This window comes from Micropterus salmoides, unplaced genomic scaffold, assembly GCF_014851395.1.
Source record: "Micropterus salmoides isolate LMB-PRFRI ecotype aquatic unplaced genomic scaffold, ASM1485139v1 Ms_hic_scaffold_1013, whole genome shotgun sequence".
NCBI lineage: Eukaryota > Metazoa > Chordata > Actinopteri > Centrarchiformes > Centrarchidae > Micropterus > Micropterus salmoides.
Genome location: NW_024040057.1, coordinates 2953 through 10000, shown reverse-complemented (window position 1 = coordinate 10000; position 7048 = coordinate 2953). Strand labels below are relative to the sequence as shown.

The 7048-nt window shown below is 42.1% G+C and overlaps 1 long non-coding RNA gene and 1 pseudogene across 1 annotated transcript; both read right to left on the bottom strand.

The window, feature by feature from the left end:
* The window catches only part of LOC119896731, a 16372-nt pseudogene extending 14029 nt beyond the window's left edge, over nucleotides 1-2343 (bottom strand).
* Nucleotides 2344-5249: 2906 nt separating this feature from the next.
* Nucleotides 5250-6571, bottom strand: LOC119896730. The gene is made up of 3 exons (XR_005443276.1): nucleotides 6325-6571; nucleotides 5784-5985; nucleotides 5250-5678 (listed from the first exon to the last, which is right to left on the bottom strand). It is a non-coding gene; the product is annotated as an uncharacterized LOC119896730 (long non-coding RNA).
* Nucleotides 6572-7048: the final 477 nt, after the last annotated feature.

Below are 7048 nucleotides of genomic sequence, written 5' to 3'. Positions count from 1 at the left end.
TCGTGTGGAAGCAGCCAACAAAAAAGAAATGTGACACCTTTTACTACTCTGGAAAGATGGGTGTATTGACACCCGAATTTGACACTTCTACCCCCCCCCCAAAAAGGAAAGGGGAATAAATGCAAGAATGCAAACTGGCTGACGTTCCCTTTCTGCTTGTTTCTGACAAAGGATCACATGACCTGGAAGTAATACCTTGCCTCTCCAACAGGCTCAGCTCACTCCTCCTCAGGGGTGTGGACAAAGACTCTTGCCCTAGACAATCCCCGTAAACTGTGGTGCATTTATATTTGACATAATATGTCTCTACAACAATGAACGATACACTTGTATTGTCAATGTGCACGTCCATGAGTGTTTGCGCGCCTGGCTGTCACACAGCTTCAGTGTCACTGTGTGAACGGAGGGGTCTGTGTCCACAACTTACTGGGCCAGCGTCCCCGCTGTTCTGATGCCCCGAGTCAAATAAGCAAGCTGGGACAGACGGTCTAAGTCACATCTCATTGCCCTTCATTCAAAAAGCTCAGGACCAGGAGGGAAGCAGATTCACACATCTTAACCACACACATCTCAGGCATCACCTCAGCCAAAACAACATCCCTGACACACACACACACACACACACACACAATGTCTGATCAAATTATGAATGAGAGTTACAAAATGCACCCATTTGGTTGCTATTTGTTCCACATCCTAAACTTTGTGTAGCAGCAGGTGCCGAGTTGTCATGAGCACCTGCTCAGCCTGTTTAAACAGTTGTACTGTCTTCTGTGGCTCTGAGGGGGCTTTCCAGAGACTGAAAGAAATAACTACCTATAACTCTCGCAGCTTGGGTTTACAAACTACAAATTTATAACTGAGAGAGAGTGTTATAAAGTGATGGTATGGCGTTTAAAAGATGTGGGCATTTACCAGCCACAGAGAGTCTAATGAGAAAAGCAGCATTACGACAAACATAGGATTCAGCGTGTTTGCAGCTTGAAACATACAAATAACTAAAAGTCTGGATATCTCGGCCTCTTCTGCATCAATTTATCAATTTCAACTTTTTTTTTTTTTTTTTTTTTTAAATCTGTCCCTGAACTTGTTGGAAGTACACTACTGAAGTAATCCTTCAAGTGAGAGACTGAAAAGGCTGCTATCTTGATTTCTAAAATGTTTGACACAGCTTTCTATAATTAAGGCTTTGTGTGCATATTAATGTTGTTTATTGGCTATCTTGGATACACTGTGCAGTGCACAGACATATCTGATTTAGTGAGTAACTGATTATGTGGGTGATGATATTGTTGAAGTGTGTAGCACAGGGATGAAGGGTGGAAATAATGACCTCCTAGCAGTGCAGGGTGTGTGTGTGTGTGTGTGTGTCTTTATGTATGTTACAGTGATGGCTCAAAATGCTGAGTCACTTCACCTGCTGCTTCTTCAGTCAGGGTCCCACAGGGCTCAGACGTGACTCCAATATCTGATGCAATAGGAGCTGTTAAGATTATATGTGTGTTTGATTTAGAGGCGGTCATGTTTCAGCCTTTGTTGAGGTAGTGAGTAAGAACTCCCATCCTTGAATAAGAGATCCACAGTTATGTCACTAAGCAGACACAGATAATACAAAGAGAAGGGCCATTTCAGCCTGAGGCACGATGACACTGCCTTGTTTACATCCCCATTAAGCACCATGGCAGTGCGGCTGGGACGCTGCCGGGCCACGTGTATAGGTTATTTCACAAAAACACCTGAGGCAGCCTTCATTGCCCTCACAAAAAGGATGCTGGCTACCCGCCCAGTGCTCCTTTTTTTCTTTCCCCGGCTCCATTCAACTCACCTCTTCTGCGTGTTTCCTCAGCGCTTTCTCCCGCTCGTACTGGGTGATGAGCTGCTCGTTGTCCTCCTTCAGCAGCTCCAGCTCCACTTCGTGCTCCTGGTTTTCCGCGAACACCGAGTCCAGGTTCTCCAGCACGGCCACGACCAGCGGCATCAGCTCCTTCACCACGTCCTCGTCGTATTTACCAATGAGCCGCTCGAACTCGCGGTAGATGGAGTTGGCCAGGCCCGACACCCGCTCAGACATCATCGCTGATGTCCCCGGGTCGTCCTGGTACACAACTCCGTCTTCCAGCTCCATTTTAGCCCTCTCCCTTTCAGCAAACAAGGACCAACGCGGGCTATTCCGCCTTACCCCGCCACTATGAGCACTGTTATCCGCTTAATTGAAAGCAGCGTTTCTTCAAATAAACGTACACATTGAGGACATTACAGGGCTGGACTATTACGACGCAAGACAGGCTACGTGGATATCTTCCTCCTTTTCCCTCACTTGTCCCATGCTGCCTTCAAGTGCTCTTCCAAAACTGCTACTTTCCAGATTCACTACGGTTTATTAAGTCAGGTTATTTAGTTTTTTTTAATTAAATATAACATTTTACTCAGCTAAGTAAAAAAAATAAGATAATTACGGCGGCGTACAACATGGCATTTTGCTCAGGAAGATTCACGAGCTGACATGTCCCATTAGTCACCGTTTCTTTTCATCCAGGTGGCCTTGATTCCTACATTTACGGCGGTACTTGGAGGCACCATCACAACAGCTGAGTTTCTGACCAGATCACGTGGTGACGTCACATCATGCGAACAACGTAAGATTATTTGCAGAGAAACACTGTATTGTACACTCATTGTACAGTCTGAATTATTTTCAAGCGCAGTAAGAGTAAAAATAAATAATTTCCTGAGATGACTTATGCCAAGAACCGGAAAACATTTTCACATTTGGTGAATGAAAATACTTTGATTTCATACGTCGTTCTTTCTAATATATGAGACAGGGCACCCCCTTACCGTGAAGTTTATTATAGCTTTATTACACATTTCATTGTTATTAGCAAGCGCCTCCAATTACGCTCTGCCACGCCCTCTGATGGACAGAGATGAAATTACTGCTGCAAACACTTCAAGCCTCAGCTCAGTTTGGGGATTTTTTTTGAAAAAGTGTTATTGCAATACCACTGTATCACATAATATTTGTAAAAACCACAAGACTGTTTTGAAAAATATAGCAAAGTGAAGGAAAATACCTCAACACGGGATTTAACTGGACAGCAGTGCTGTAGCACAATGATTCACTATGTACCAGGTCCAAATATTCAAATAAAAAATACTACAGGAACAACATGTAGGCTATTTGTAACCAGAAGTCTAAAAGGTTTTAATGTTCAACCACATTCAGTACAGTTTTAGCCATTTAATTAAACATCATGTATGTGTTTTGATACTGTTAATCACCAGATTCATGGCTACTGAGAGACAACAGCAGAATTTACCACCTGATTCAACAAGCTAACAATATAATGATCCAAACATTCGAAGTGCACAGTGAGAGGGATACAAGCCTGCTTCGTGCCCATGTAGATTTTTATTGCATCTGATGTACAGCCTATTCATACTTTATTCAGCAAGGTAACAGGTTATAAGATATGTTCTAGCAGTATATTGCATTATAGCTAGCACATAAAACCCAAAAGTCGAAATTGCCACTTTATAGCATTAGCATGCACATTACTGTTTGCTATGGAACATCTATATGGAACATCCAAAGTGTCAGAACTGAATGAAAGAATAAATAAATGGGGAAATATATGTAAGAAAGAATGAATGAATAAAAGAATAAATTAAAAAAATGCGGAAATATATCAAAGAATGAATGAATAAAATAATAAATACATACATTTGCTTTTGCCTTTCCCCAAGGAGACCTATTGTCATTGCTTTTCCCTTAGAGACCTTATTCCATTGCTTTTTCCTTCCTCTTCCTTAACTGTCAATCAAGGTGTTGTGGCCCGCCCACTAAGTCCAACTAATCACTCAGAAGTATTTCTCTCCATGATCAGAGTTGTATAAAGGTCTGATCCACCAGTTGGTGGCGGTAACGCACCAATTCGTTGTTTGCCAACTGACAAAATCACAAGGAAGAAGAAGGAGGAAGAATCTAACGTTAGACAGAACCAGCACATGTCAATGTGATCTAAATGCAGAAGTACATTTACTGGCGATAACTGTAAGAGAGAGGCAGAGGAAGAGGGCGGAGAGGCAGTGGTGTTGGAGGTGCAGTCAGGGCAAGGAGAGGCAGAGGACATACCTGGAGTGATGGCTCAACAGAGGACGAAAGAGTGGAAGCCCTCCAAAGAACCAGAGAGCTGTTACCGAGGTTTGTATTTATAAGGTTGTTGTAATGTTATATTCTGACCTGTTTGCACTTTATGACAAACCCCAGCACACAGTGATAACGTTATTTACATAGCAGCTCTGTGCACATGTACCCCTTGTACTGTAACATTAGATAGTAACATTTACTGGGCAACAATGATTATATGAAGCCATATTATACAAGTTGAGCAAACACTGGGCAGCCTGCAAACCCTAATATGCAGTACCATGTTGCCAACATAATGTCATGCAACTTATAAAGCCTTATTTTATCAGAATCACAAATTTTTTTGATACCCAAGGGGAAATTCTTGGTCACAATTGCTAAGCTTGCATATCAATTAAATATAAAATCTAAATAAAGGTAATGTGGACATGTAAAGTAATTTACAGCATCAACAGAAGTGTAATGATAAATAGTGAATTAAATAATAATGAGTACTGGTATATTTCATTTGGAACAGATACAATCTTAAAAACATTGAGCCAGAGTAACCAGAGTATTGAAGCAGAGAATATTGCATATTGAGTATTTTTCCCTGTGTCCTCTTTCTTCAGACTTCAGGAGATGACCCTTGAAGAACACAGAGCTCTCCACCCTTCTGCTAGAGAGGCAGCCAGGCCTGGTCTTTGATGCCTTGATGATGCGTCAGCGCAGACATGGTGCCCCACCTTCTGTCGGAGTGCAAGGAGTACCTTGGTGTACTTGTGGTAACTGTAGGGAAATGCTGTTGCCAGGAGCAAGTGAACTGTGTGAGCCTACTGCCACACTTCTCCCAGTACTGCCTTGAAGGCTTTATTCACATTTATCCTCAAGGACACTACACCAGTTTTATTCCTGACTGAATTTCCCTCCATGCCCTCTGGCATGATCATAGTTTCACACAAATACTCACAAACCTGCCTCAGCATCAAACAAATGTTTGTTAACATTTGATTTATTATTTCTATATATTCATATTTCTCCCCTCTTTATTTAAATTTGATGTATATTGTAGTTATATAGTGTTAGTTGTTCAACTGCAGTTCTTTGATATAAAAAAAAATAATAGAAGCACATGGTGTTTATTTTCATTATACACATTTGTACATGTGTTTAGAATTTCAACCTTTGCCATAACATTTCCAATTCTAGTTATATTTACATAGAGGACAGCTGTAGCCTTACTTATCATTACTGTTCAAATTGTAAACTGTAATTTAGGCTACCTACTGAAAATAATGTGCTGGTCACAGTGTACTTAGCAGAATAAGATGAAATGTGTATAAATTGGAAAAACATGAAATAGCCACTGGAGGAGGGTAGGAACAAAATTTAATGTAAATAAAAAAAAATTTTTAAAGTAAAAAGCTATGACTTTGTCAGTGAACTGAAGTTTTTTCCCTTGTGATGCTGCCTGACAAGTACCAGGAAACATGCAATGTGATCGCCTATGGGGGTCCTTCCACATCAGATGCTGGTTGGAATAACTGTCCTATTGAAGACCGTGCCATCAAACAGTTACAGACTATATTGTAATGTAAATATTGTTCAGGGACATGTAATATGGTACAATATAGGCAACAAATGTGTAATTTACCTAGACCTCTTCTGACTGATGTGGCTGGTGCAGGGGGCACCAAACCAAGCTGTCTGGGGTCATCTGGGAGAAGGCTCCTCCTTCTAGGCATCCCCACTCCACTTGTGAGTGTTCTTCACAATCCTTTGCAATGTATCGTAGGTTTTTCATATTTCAAGGCATATACGCTGCATCTTCTACCGTCTTATACAATCTTTTGAAACTGAAATTACACAAATTACAACCATTTAATATCAGTTTGTAAGTAGAACAAGAGAAAACCTTGTGTAAAGACAATCAATTGCATATAAATCTCTGTGTGTAGAGGTGAAAATGTAAATGTTCAACCCCCCCAAAAAAGAAAACACTAAATGACTTCACCAAATGTCTAGAATGAGTAACACATCTTCTGGCAGAGGAAAGTAAACAAAATCTGTCTTTGAGTGCAATGAAACCTTCCATACTGTCATCCATCAACTGCACATAGTTCAATAACTCTTATGTACAGAATAGTAACTTTATGGTTAAATGTGTCACAACATTAGCCAGTTATTACACTTACTGCTGCTATTTTTGTGTCAAGGTTCTTCGCACCATGCCATTTCCAGACTGATGAATTCCAAGGGCCTTGCATTTGCCTTTTTCTGGGTCTATGAAGTGGTAAATAATGTCATGTAACTATAATATTTATATTTGTTACAGGTGGTGTGGGGACAGAACCCAAATGCAGCACTCAGAGCGAAGGAGGTTTGAGGGAAAAGGGGTTGAGGGACCTGCGATGGACTGGCAACCTGTCCAGGGTGTACCCCGCCTTGCACCCGATGTCAGCTGGGATTGGCTCCAGCCCCCCCGTGACCCTGTACGCATTATAAGCGGTTGACGATGGATGGGTGGGTTGAGGGACTGGAGGGAGAGGTGGATGCTAGGGAAACACTGGCACAGGAAAACCGACGAGACTGGGACCAGGGAGCCAGGGAACACTGGGGCCGAGGAAGCGAGGAGGCGAGAGGGGAACTGGGAGGACGCCGTGGGGAAGTCCGGGGAGGAGAGGACCAGAGGATGAGCCCAGCCGACTGAACGGAGGACGAGGGTGAGTGAACTTGGGAGGGAAACAGACAAGGTTAGTGACTGCAAAGAAAGCACAAGAAAATTGGTAGAAAACAGAATACATGCGAGCTTGAATGTAGAGGTGGCACCGGGTAAGGAACAATGACGATCAAGCAAGAATGGTGTGGAGAACCGGGGTTAAAATACAGGCAGGAATGAGGTTGACTACTGGCAGGTGT